A 13,674-nucleotide genomic window follows, 5' to 3' on the forward strand; every position below is an offset into this window, starting at 1 on the left:
AGCCTGGGCGACAGAGTGATACTCCGACTGAAAAATAAAATAAAATAAAACAATCAAAAAGATAATGATCCTTTATTTTCCTCTAAGCTATATTACCATGCACAATCTCTGCCTCATTACCATTGGGTCATAATGTCTATGGCTGAGCCAATGATGCCTAATTTAAAATCATTTCGAGGAGTATGGTCAAGTCAATTGCAGTCACAAAGAGAACACTTCTGGTTTGTACCATTTTTTATTTGTTTGCTTTGGTTCAGAATTCTGTTTTTTATAAAGATTTCTTTTACTCTATTATTTTATTACTGTTACTTAAAAAATTGTCATTACCCCATCCTACCTCCTTATCGACCCAAAGCTAACCTTGACATTGGTGTGGGGAGGACAACTTTTTGTGAAAAGTATTTGCTGCCCTTCCCTGGGGGAGGAGGAGTTTCTCCACCTTGCTGCCATTCGGATTGGCTGTGTGAATTGCTTTGGCCGGGGAAATGTGGGCATAAATGATCCTTGTCCCTTTCAGCAGAAGTGGTTTCACTTTTTCTTTTCCATGTGCCATGGGCCTGGCAAACTCTGAGAGTGTGTGCTTTATCTGCCTGATTCCAGAGGGAAGAGGATTTGGTGCCATGCTGTGGCCGATGGATATGTGACATAGTAGGATGGGGAAAAAAGGGGGGCGTTATTTGTTATTGCAGCATAACTTAGCCTTTGTTTATAAAGGGTGCCCTGCCAAGACACGTTTTTATGATTTTACTAAATGTATTAAATAAATTATATCTCTAAACCATATGTGAATTGGTTCTCAAAGTGTGATCCCTGGATCACAAAAGGGTGAAAGCAAGATAAAATGGTTTCACTCTTTTGGGGGGAAATAAGATAAAATATATTCACTTAATAATACTAAGACATTATTTGAAAGTTTTTTACTCTCATTCTTTCATGAGGATACAGTGGAGCTACCTAAAGATGTAACTGCTCTGCTGCCTAAGGAAATGAATACTCGCATTCTCGTGTTTCAAAACTTTTTCAGCTTTAATTTCTTATATAGAAAAAATTAATAAATGCCACCCAAATGAAATAAATCTCTTTGGATCTTCAATAATTTTAGGAGAATAAGAGATTCCTAAACCCAAAAAAGAGAAACATTGATGTAGTTTATTGTTTAGTATATTTATAAATTTTACATAAGTGATATTTGGTGACTTACTTTTTAAACTCAACATTCCGTTGAGGTCTAATCCTGATAGGGCTTTTCCTGTAGCCTGCATGTTGTTGGAAATGCGTCACAGAGTAACTCTGTGGTTTTACTTTACTCACAGGACTTTTGTTAGACCTGTGGGAAGGAACCACAAGGCAGTTGCTAAAGTATGAAAAAGACAGTTACTAAACTGTCTTTAGTTTATTAACTGTCTTAGTAAAGACCTGTTATTTTACTTTTTTACCTTAGGTATTGGCATATTCCACACATCTGTACTATTCTTGAATTTGATCACTTAGGAATGAATACAATTTGAACTCATTCATATTTAGAGAAGGTGTCACTTTGAGAACCAGGCAGATACACCTACACTGAAAATGACCCTAAAGTAAATTGGTAGAAGAAATCAGATCCCGAAGATTACTGGTGAGTTTTGAAGTCTTTGTCAGTATATCCATATTAAAAGGAGATGACAGAAGCCAAAGTAAAAGAATTATGGGCTGACGGAACAACTGGATTAAAATAAATGTCTGTTTCATGTAAAAGGGCTGACTTGAAGGTCATTTTTGAAAATGGTTAATTTTGATTCCAGCTCTTTAGAGCATCTAAAGTGACCTTGATGGGCAGTGGAAGAAATCACAACATGAAATTCCTTGAATAAAAATTAATTGACTTTAATAAATGAACTCAACCTTCTCTCGCTAAGGTATATGAAAATGGGTGCACATAGACTGAGCTCACTCCTTTCAGTGTTTATGCTGTTATAAAATAGTTTCAAAAAGAGGAAAATATCTGCTCTTCAGAGTTTTCTGAGCATGTGACTTTATAAAGCATACACATTTGATCACCTTCCCAAATGCCTTTCCTGTACCAATGAATAATACATTTGCCTCACAACTGAAGTGATATACCCTCCCTGCTCTGCCTCCTATCCTGTTGCCAAATGCAGTGACTGAATGGGCATTTTCCTATTCACTCCCCTAACTATGACCTCTCGATTTCACAGAGAAGCTTAATCCCGGTTAGTCTCATTGTCTCACTGGGGATTCTCTGTTTCCTTGAGGGGCCTCTGAGAGGCGAACAGCTTTGCAAGGACTGGGAACCTGTGACGAGCACCGTGCTGGAAACACTTGAGGCCTTTATTCTTCCAGGGTAGACATCTCCAACTCCCGGGGCTCCTGCTTTCCCTGTGTCCCTGAATGCTGATTATGGGTCATGAGATTGTGTAACAGACAGTTCACAGCCTCTGCATGCAATTTTTTTTCCGACATACTTTGTTAGGGAAAAAATAAAATATACACAGTAGAGAGACTAGTATAGCAAACTTGTGAGTACTAATAACCTAGCTTCGAAATTGCAACACACAGTCCATCTTGTTTCGTTCATTTCTTCACCCACTCTGCACTCTCCCCACTGAGTTATTTTTAGTCAATTATTAGACACCATACATAAATCCTACACTACTTGTCTCCAAAACACATTGATTCTTTTTTAGAAAACATAACCGCCAGGCATGGTGGCTCATGCCTGTAATCCCAGCACTTTGGGAGGCCGAGGCAGGCGGATCACCTGAGGTCAGAAGTTCGAGACTAGCCTGACCAACATGGTGAAACTCTGTCTCTACCAAAAATACAAAAATTAGCTGGGCATGGTGGTTAACACCTTAATCCCAGCTACTGGTGAGGCTGAGGCAGGAGAATCGGTTGAACCCAGGAGGCAGAGGTTTCTGTGAGCCTAGATCCTGCCATTGCACTCCAGCCTGGGCAACAAGAGCGAAATTCCATCTCAAAACATAAAGTTAAATTAAAAAAATAAAAATTTAAAAAACATAACCATAATACTATTACTTATACCTGAAAATCAGTAATTCTTTAATATTGCCAAGTTATCCAGTCAGCATTCAAACCTCTCATTTCAAATCAGAAAAGTTTTTACAGGGAGTTTGTTGGAATTAGGATTCACAAAAGGTCCAGACATAGATTGGTTGTGTCTCAAATCTATCTGTAGGTTTCCTCTTCCCTATTTTTATATCTTGCAAAGTGTCTATTAATAAAACTGGATTCTTTGCCCCGTGCAACATCCCACAGTCTAGATATTGCTGATTGCAGCCCTGGAGTGTTTAACACGTTCCTCTGTCCCTTGTAGTTCCTATAAACTGGTAGTAAAGCATGGTCTTGATTAGGTTCAGGCTCAACATTTCTGGCAGCAATGCTGTATGTGTAGTGTGTTTGCTTGCTATTATATTGCATCAGGAGGTGCCTATTGTCTGTCTCCTTTTGTTGATGTTAATATTGATCTGTGGGTTCAGATGTTATCAGGATGATCTATCCATTATAAAATTTTCTACCAAATAATAGTTCCAGCTGCCAATGATGATCATTGCCTGCATCCATTATTTCATTAGGGGTTTGAGAAAGCAAATATTCTAATTCGATCATTTCTTCCGAATTCATTAGCTGTAAAGGAATGCATGCTCATCAGCTATTGGGTTACCATGAGTTATGAGTCAAAAGGCAAATGAGGTGAATTGTGCATGTGGCATTCCCCCACCCAGTCTCCATGTGCTCAGCCTTGTCTGTGCCCTCATGGGCTGCATCAAAGGCTCTGTTGCCCACTGGATTCTGCTTGGGTATAGCTCATGGGAGTCCTGGAATGAGATCAAAGGGAGGGAGGAGAATGAGGATGGAGTTTATTCCCCTGTTTCCTTCCCTGTGCTGTGCCCCAGCTGGCTGCGTCCATTACAGCTGTCTCTGCACAGACCTCTCTTACCTGGGTTTTGATAACCACTCCTTCCTTTGCTCCTCCAATCTGCATGAGATCATGTCCCCCTAAATGCCATGGTGATCATGGCATCGCCACCCTGTGGTGCTGCCCTCTTCCTTGTGGTCTCCCTACAAACACTGCCCATAGCTTTTACAGAACCATTTTACTAAGTCTCAAATTACAAAATTTGTAATGCCTGTTTCACATTGGGAGGTATATTATCCTTCTCCTCTTCGTTGTTTATTTTTAAATTTTATGGACATATAACAGCTGTACATATTATGAAGTTGATGTGATATTTTGGTACAGGCCAAGAAGAGAGTTATGGTGTTGGCTGGGGTGATTGATTGGGACTACTAAAGTGAAATTGGACTACTACTCCACAATGGAGGTAGAGATGAAAGAATTACTACAGAAGATCCCTTAGGTCATCTTTCACCTGTAATTACCATGCCCTGTAATTACCATGCCCTGTAATTATGGTTAATGAAGAATTACTACAATGCAGTCTAGTCAGGACTACAAATAGCCTAGACCCTTCAGGAATGAAAGTTTGGGCCACCCTGCCAGGTAAAGAACAGGACCAGATGAGGCACTTGCTGAAGGAAAAAGGATTATACAGAAAGGGTAGTAGAAGAAAGTAGTTATAGACACCGCCCATGACCATGTGACCAGTTACAGAAATGAGAATTGTAATTGTTATTCTTTTTCTCTATATTTTTAAAGAATATGCTTGTATATTTACATGTATTAAGCAAATATCTCTATTTTCTTTCCACTCTTATTCCTTTGTCATGTAACATGACATATACTGACTGTATTATTAAGTATTGTAAATTTTATTTTATTTATTTATTTGAGATGGAGTCTGGCTCTGTCGCCCAGGCTGGAGTGCAGTGGTGCGATCTCGGCTCACTGCAACCTCCACCCCCTCTGTTGAAATGATTTTCCTGCCTCAGCCTCCTGAGTAGTTGGGATTACAGGCATGTACCAGCATGCCCGGCTAATTTTTGTATTTTCAGTAGACACAGGATTTTACCATGTTGGTCAGGCTGGTCTCAACCTCCTGACCTCAAGTGATCCACCCTCCTTGGCCTCCCAAAGTCCTGGGATTACAGGTGTGAGCCAGCACGCCCAGCCATGTAAATTTTAATATTTAAGTTATGGGATATAAGGAGAAGAATAAACATCAATCAAGGACTTTATCTTCTCTTTTGGGAAAGAAGTTAGTGTGTTTTTGGTTGTACAGAGGATAGTTGTATCATGTACAACTTGCTAGGGGGAGCTATAATCTCCTTATTGTTGTTATTTGGAGATTAAGTATGGTTTAAGGAGATGTGTAGGGATGTCAAGTTGACAAGGGGTGGACTTGTGATGGTTAATTTAGGTATCAAGTTAATGGGATTAAGGGATACCCAAGTAGCTACTAGATAACCAAGTAGCTGGTGAAGCATTGTTTCTGGGTGTGGCTGTGAGGGTACTTCCAGAAGAGGTTGGCATTTGAATCAGTGGACTGAGTAAGGAAAATGTGCTCTCATTCAATGTGAGTCAACATTGTACAATTGGCTACAGGCTTAGATACAACAAAAAGGCAGAGGAAAAGCAAATTTGCTCTCTTCTGTAGCTGGGGTACCCTTCTTCTTCTGCCCTTGGACATCAGGACTCCAGCCTCTCCTGCCTTTGGAGTCTGTGACTTATACCAGTGGCCCCCAAGTTCTCAGGTCTTTGGCCATGGACTGTGAGGTAAACCTTTAGCTTCCCTGGTTCTGAGGGTTTTGGACTAGACTGAACCATATATTGATTTCCCTGGTACTCCAGCCTGCAGGAGGCTTGTTGTGGGATGGGACTACTTAGCCTCTATAATCATGTGGGCCAATTCCCCTAATAAATTTCTTTCTTTCTATCTAGCTAGCTATCACCTATCTATACATACTACTGGTCCTATCTCTACAGAATCCTGACTAATATACTATCTGTATTAGTCAGGGTTCTCTCGAGGGACAGAACTAATAATTATATATAATATATAATTATGTATATCTAATTGTGTATATATAATATATACACATATAATATGTATGTGTTTATATGTGTATATATATGTGTATATATGTGTGTGTGTATATACATATAAAGAGAAGTGTATTAAGTATTAATTTACATGATCACAAGTCCCACAATAGATCATCTGTAAGCTGAGGAGCAAGGAGAGCCAGTTTGAGTCACAAAACTGAAGAACCTGGAGTCTGATATTCAAGCGCAGGAAGCATCCAGCTCGGGAGAAAGATGTAGGCTGGGAGAACATCTCTCCTTTTCACATTTTTCTGCCTGCTTTATATTCGCTGGCAGCTGATTCGATTGTGCCCACCAGATTAAGGGTGGGTCTGCCCTCCCCAGCCCACTGACTCAAATGTTAATCTCCTTTGGCAGCACCCTCACAGACACACCCAGGATCAACACTTTGTATCCTTCAATCCCATCAAATTGACACTCAGTGTTAACCATCACACCATTGTTGTTATATATTAAATTTGCATTTGCATTTAGGTGTACTTCAGGATTTTTATGGTGTTCCATTGTTTATTCATGTACCAATAGCATGCCATTTTAATAATAGAAGATTTATAGTATATTTTTATATCAAATAGGACTAATTTCTCTTTTGCTACTTTTTCAAGAAAAACTCAGCTCTTCTCGCTTGTGTATTCTTACATGTGACCTTTATAATCAACTTGTTGAACTCTGCTATACACACACACACACACACACACACACACACACGATCTTCAAAAAGCTCATAGAGAGTGTGTATTATGAAAAAAACTGTGTGTGGCCAGGTACGGTGGCTCACGCCTGTAATCCCAGAACTTTGGGAGGCCGAGGCAGGCAGATCATGAGATCAGGAGATCAAGATCATCCTGGCTAACACAGTGAAACCCCGTCTTCACTAAAAATACAAAAAATTAGCCAGGCGTGGTGGCGGGCGCCTGTAGTCCCAGCTACTCGGGGGGCTGAGGCAGGAGAATGGTGTGAACCCGGGAGGTGGAGCTTGCAGTGAGCCGAGATCGTGCCACTGCACTCCAGCCTGGGTGACTGAGCAAGACTCCATCTCAAAAATAAAATAAAATAAAATAAAATAAAATAAAATAAAATAAAATAAAATAAAAGCTGTGCATAAATTTAAACTTTTTTTGCACCAAAATAAACTCATACTAACTTGTTATAACATGTCTGAATAGAACACGGCTTGAGGTATATGATGGTTGAGTGTCAACTTGAATTGAAGGATGCAAAGTATTGTTTCTGGGTGTTTCTGGGTGCTGCCAGAAGAGATTAACATTTGAGTCAGTGGACTGGGAGAGGCAGACCCACCCTCAATCTGGGTGGGCACCATCTAGTCAGCTGCCAGCATGGCTAGAATAAAGCAGGCAGAACGTGGAGGGACTTGACTTGCTGAGTTTTCTGGTCTTCATCTTTCTCCCATGCAGGATACTTCCTGCCTTCGAACATCAGACTCCAAGTTCTTTGACTTTTGGACTCCTGAATTTACACCAGTGCTTTTTGAGTGGTTCTCTGGCCTTCAGCCACAGACGGAAGGCTGCACTGTCGGCTTCCCTGTCTTTGAGGTTTTGAGACTCAGACTGAGTCACTACTGGCTTCCTTGTCCCTCGTTGCAGACAATCTGTTGTGGGGCTTCACCTTCTGATGCTATGAGTCAATTCTCCTTAATAAACTCCCTTTCATATATACCCATATCGTATTAGTTCTGTCCCTCTAGAGAACCCTAATACAAAGCACTAATGAAAACAAGACATCAGTTTGAAAAAAAGACCCTATCAGAACGAAATGAATTCTGCTAAAATCAAAGCAAGACCAAACATCAAATTTATGGTGGAGAATGGTGAAATCATTGATGCCTGACAAAAAGTTTATGGGGACAGTACTCTCAAAAAATCAGCAGTTTACAAATGAATACATCGTGTTAAAAAGGAACAAGATGATGTTGAAGATCAAGCCTGCAGTGGTAGAAAATCTACATCAATTTGTGAGGGGAAAAAAATCATCTTGTTCATGTCCTAATTGAAGAAGACTGGCAATCAACAGCAGAAATAGCCAACACCATAGGCATCTCAATTGTTTCATCTTATGTAATTGTGACTGAAAAACTAAAGTTGAGCAAATTTTCCCCTTGGTGGGTCCCAAAACTGTTGTGCCCAGATCAGATGCAGACAAGAGCAGAGCTTTCAATGGACAGTTTCAACAAGTGGAATCAAGATCCTGAAGCATTTCTTAAAAGAATTGCAGAAGGAGATGGAACATGGCTTTACTAGCATGACCCGAATACAAAGCCACAATCAAAGCAATGGCTTCCAAGAGGTTTTTGCTTGTTGACTTTCTGGAGGGCCAAATACTGATCACATCTGCTTATGATGAGAGTGTTTTAAGAAAGCTAACCAAAGCCACAGCAGAAAAATGCCCAGGAAACTTCACCGCCACCACAATACTGCTGCTCATTCCTCTCATCAAGCAGGAGAAATTATGTGAGTTTCAATGGGAAATCATCAGGCATCCTGCTTACAGTCCTAATTTGGCTTTTTTTGACTTCTTTTTGTTTCCTGATCTTGAAAAATCATTAAAGGGAACCAAGTTTTCTTCAGTTAATGTGAAAAAGACTTCATTGACATGGTTAATTTCTCAGAACCCTCACTTGTTTAAGGATGGATTAAATGACTGGCATCACCACTTAACAAAAGTGTCTTAAACTTGATGTAGCTTATGTTGAGAAATAAAGTTTATACTTTTTATTTTTATCTTTTAATTCCATTTTGCTGCAAACTTTTTAAAGTCCCCTCATATACATATCACATTAAATTTTAGAAATTTCCTTAGTGTTGATATCTTTATGATTCTGTTTTCTTATTTAACAACCTAATATGCATTTATATATTTGTTCAAGTTAACCTTTGTGTCTATTAGGAGATCGCTTTTGTAAAAATAGTTTTCCTCATTTAGGTTTTGCTATTTTTTAGAAAGATACTCCCTACTGTTTTACCTTATTATTATATAGCAAAAAATGTGTTGTCTTCTATTATATCTTCTGATTATTATTTGTGTATATAAAGTCCAGTATAAGCTCCATTTTTGAATTCTTCATGGCTGACAAATAGAAATATAATATTTGTATTTTTGTATGTAGAAATGTATTTGTTCTAATAATTTATTTTTAGCTTATTACGGATTTTCTATACGCACAATTCTATCATTTGCACGTGATGGAAGTTTCAGTTGCTCCTTTTCAATTCCTCTTTATTACTTTCTTGCCTGAACATAATGTGCTGGTTGGGACCATCAGTGTGAACAAGAATCTTTACCTCATTCCAGATACCAGAGTGAGAACTTCCAACATTTCTTCATGGAATATGTTTGCTGATGCTTTCTTTGTATCTATTAAAACAATCAATGGTGATAAAATGCATTGATTGGTTTTCCAATGTAAGACCATCTTTGCAATCCTGAGATAAGACCTATTCATTCATTATTTGTAATAATACTTTTTACATATTGGTGAATTTATGTTTCTAATATTTTAAATAATATTTTAATTATATACATAAGTGAATTGGCCTTTAATAATTTTTCTTAATCCAACCTTGGTATCTGGATTTTGCTGGCCTGATAAAATTCTTTGGAGAGTCTCATTTCTTCTATACTCTTAAATAGTTTCTATATGATTGATATTTTTAAAAAATAACTACTTGGTAACACTCTGGGTGAAACTATTCAGGTCTGCACTGTTTTCACTGGAAGGTGAATACATCTACATGTAAGTTTTTGCTGTGTTTCACATGTTTATCTTGTTTCAAGTATGGTAGGTTGTATTTTTCTAGAAACTTGTCCATTTTATTTAATTTGCCTTTTTAGGGTACAGCAAATTCTTACTTTTTTTTTTTTAGTTCTTTTTCTAGTCTTTCTTTTTTTTAAAATCAGTTTTATCAAGGACTTATTAATTTTATGAGTTTTCTCAAAGTACAAGACAATTGTGTATTATATGTTTAGTTTCTATTTGGTTAATTTGTTCTTTTACTTATAATTTCCCTTTTCTCCATTGTATGTGAAAAAAATGGAAAGATATACCATGCTCATAGATTGGAGACAATACTGCAATGTCATCCCAATCAAAACTCCAGCAGTTTTCTTTATTTTGTGAAATTTGATGAGCTGATTATATACTTTATGTGATGTGTATGAACAAAGCAAGAGAAATGACCACACTGGGGAAAAATGTTTGCCTTTATATAGCAGACAAGTAGTTTGTTTTCTTAATCATTTCAAATCAATAAGAAAAAGACCAACAAACCAATACTAAAACATGCAAAGGACTTGAATAGTCAGATCACAGATGAGAAGAATTAAATGAGTCTTAAACATAGGAATGATGTTCAAAATCACTTAAAATATTTAAACTGAAAATAAATGAAGTAAACATGTACAGAATTACAACAAAAATTGACATACCCATAACCATGATGAAAATGTTAGTATTAAAGAAGTCAATCAGGCCAAAAATTAGTAAAGATAAAGAACATTTGAATAGCATAATTAGCAAGCTTGAATTAATGAATATATATTGTAGGAGTTTGTACCCAATTAGGGATTATATAAGCTTATTACCAACATTGGAAAGTACTAGGCCACAAAGCCAACCCCAATGAATACCAAATAATCAATTTCATATACATAAGATGATAGTCTCTAATAACTATTCAAAGATGAAAATCAATGCCAAAATATAGTCAAAAAGCCATATTCCCTTGGAAATTAAAAATACTCTGCTAAATAATTCAAGGGGTATAGAAATCACAATTGAAATCATGAAATATTTATAAGTGAATGATAAAGAGTGACTGCATATCAATACATGAGTGATGCTGCTAAAATGGTAATTAGAGGAAAATTTTGAACTTCAAGGGCATCCATTAGAAAAGAAAAAAGATTGGCCTTTATTGAACTAAGTTTGCAAATCAAAATACTATAAAAAGAAGTAATCCCAATGAAAGCAGAGCAAAGTAAATAAAGCAGAAACAAACATGTATCAAAGAAAGATGAAGTAAAGAAACCATGATGATAGTCAATCCATGAGCTCTTTCCTCAAAAAGGGCCAGATGTAAAGTATACATCTGGTAAGACCAAACAAGTGAAAGAAAGAAAGTACCAGTAAATAATAGTTGAAGGACTATATCATCAGATACAGTCATAATTTTAAAATTATGAAAGAAAACCTTGACAAAACAGCTTGTCATTACATTAGAAAAATTAAACGAAATATATAATTTTCTAGAGTATATGTAAGTACCAAACTTGCCACCGAAAAGAAAAAAAGAAGACATCTGAGTAGTCCCATTAGCATTACAGAAATTACAATTCAAAACCTCTCTCATATTCTCCTCCAAACTGTACCAGGCTTATGGTGTTTCAAGTGGGCTTTAGAAAACTTTCAAATAACAAATACTAATGACTTCAATTTCATTGCTACATAGAATACATAGAGAAGGAAAAATAATCAGCTTAAATCATGAGGCTAACATAAGCTTCATGCCCAAACCTGAGAAAGATAGAATACTAATTTTAATTAAATACAGTAATGTGGGAGAAAAAAAATCACAAATATGTTAATACAGGATACACTTCAGAAATGGTTGAACCTGAGATTTTTCAGTGGAACTTATAACACTAAAATATGACAAGAAAATATGTGATTATTTCAAGTTCTTGAAAATGTGTGATAAAAAGCCATTTATGATCAAATATTTATAATAGTAGAGATTTTCATCATGATTATATTATGTATTGAAATTAATATATAATAAAAATTACAACAAATATACTTAGGGGTTAAATTTCAGAAGCATTTTCTTTATATTCAGGACAAAACAAGAATATCTGCTATGTTCATTTTCTTTCAACAATATCCTAGAGATCTTACCAAATGCAATAAGAAAAGAAAAAGGTAGATTAAAAAATAAACAAAACATTGGCTATTTACAGACAAGTTTTTTTTTTTAATGTAAAAACCCAAAAGAATCTGAAGACAACATATTTAGAACTATTAACTGAGTTTGGGTTATCAGTTGCTGGATTCAAGCTCAACATATAAAATTCAATAGTGTTTCAACACATCACCAGCAATTAGTAATTTAATCTTTATTCATTTTCTAATGACCTTCCCTTCTTTATGTGATCAGAGTTCTCACCTATGTCATTTTTCTTCTTGCTGAAAAACGTATTTTAACATTTCTTGCAAGGCAGGTCTACTGGTGACAAATTCCCTCAAGACTGAGAAAGTCTTATTTCGCCTTCATTTATAAATAATAAGTTCACTGGGGAAAAATTCGAGGTTGGTGGGTTTTTTTTCTTTAAACATTTTAAGTATCTTACTTCAGTCTCTTCTCACTTGCATGTTTTCTGAGGAGATGTCTGATGTAATTCTTACCCTTGTTGATTCATAAGTGTTTTGTCCTCTGACTTCTTTTCAGGATTTCCTCTTTCTCTTTAGTTTTCTGCCATTTGAAAATGATATGCCTACATATCAGTCTTTTGGTATTTATCCTGCTTCATGTTCTCTGAACTTTTTGGATCTACGGTTTAGTGTCTATTTTTAGTTTTGGAATATTCTCAGTCATTACTACTTCAAATATTCTCTTTCTTCTCTGTCTGGTGATGTTTCTCCTTTTGTAATTGTTTAATGGTTTTTGGATATTTTGTTCTATCTTTTTCAGTGGTTTTCTTTGCATTTTAGTTCTGGAAGCTTATTTTAGTATTTCCTCCAATTCACTGGTTCTGTTCTTGGCAATTTCCACTCTATTGATAAGCTTGTCAAGGACATACTTCATCTCTGTTAGAGTTTTTGACTCCTAGATTTATTTTTGATTCATGGAGTTTCCATATTTCTGATTACATCAGTCATCTGTTCTTGCATGTGGCTACTTTTTCCCATTAGAGCCATCACATTTTAATCACATTTAATCACAGTTGTTTAAATTTCTGGTCTGATAATTCCAAATTCCCTGCCGTATCTGAGTCTGGTTCTGATACTTTCTCTGTCTTTTTCAAACTATATTTTCTTTCTCTTTTCATGTGCCACATAATTTTTTTTGTTGAGAGCCAGACATCATGTAGTAGGTAAAAAGAACTGAGGTAGATAGGCCTTTGTGTGAGGTTTTATGTTTATCTGGTTAGGGGTTAGGCTATGTTTATAGAATGCTATAGCTGTAGAACCTAGCAGAAGCCCTGGAGGTAAAACTCATGAAAATATGCGTTCCCTTCCCCCAAGACTGGGCTTCCCTTGAGTTTTTACCTCTCAAGTTTGCCCATAGCAACTTTAACTCTGAGACCGTCCTCTAGCAACTCATCAATGACAGTTTAGTTTTCCTACCCTGGTACTGGCTGTAGTGGTGGTTTCTGCTCCAGGGATTTTGCTTTTAGGCTGTACATGGACTGAAAGTGAAGGGGTGGAAAAGGATATTATATGCAAGGAGTAATCAAAAGAGAGCAGGAGTGGCTATATTTATAGCAGAAAAAGTAGGCTAAGTTAAAAACTATTATATAAGACCAAAAAGGTCATTACATAATGATAAGGTGGTCAATTCATGAAGAGGATATAGTAATTGTAAACGTCTCTTTACCCAACATTGGAACGCCTAAATATGTAAAACAAATAT

General features: G+C 36.6%; 1 non-coding gene across 1 annotated transcript; it reads left to right on the forward strand.

Moving 5' to 3' along the window:
- Positions 1-1,220: 1,220 nt before the first annotated feature.
- On the forward strand, positions 1,221-1,353 carry LOC119628196 (small nucleolar RNA SNORA18). The gene has a single exon (XR_005244500.1). It is a non-coding gene; the product is annotated as a small nucleolar RNA SNORA18 (small nucleolar RNA).
- The last annotated feature ends 12,321 nt before the right edge of the window (positions 1,354-13,674 follow it).

Source organism: Chlorocebus sabaeus, chromosome 26 (assembly GCF_047675955.1).
Source record: "Chlorocebus sabaeus isolate Y175 chromosome 26, mChlSab1.0.hap1, whole genome shotgun sequence".
NCBI lineage: Eukaryota > Metazoa > Chordata > Mammalia > Primates > Cercopithecidae > Chlorocebus > Chlorocebus sabaeus.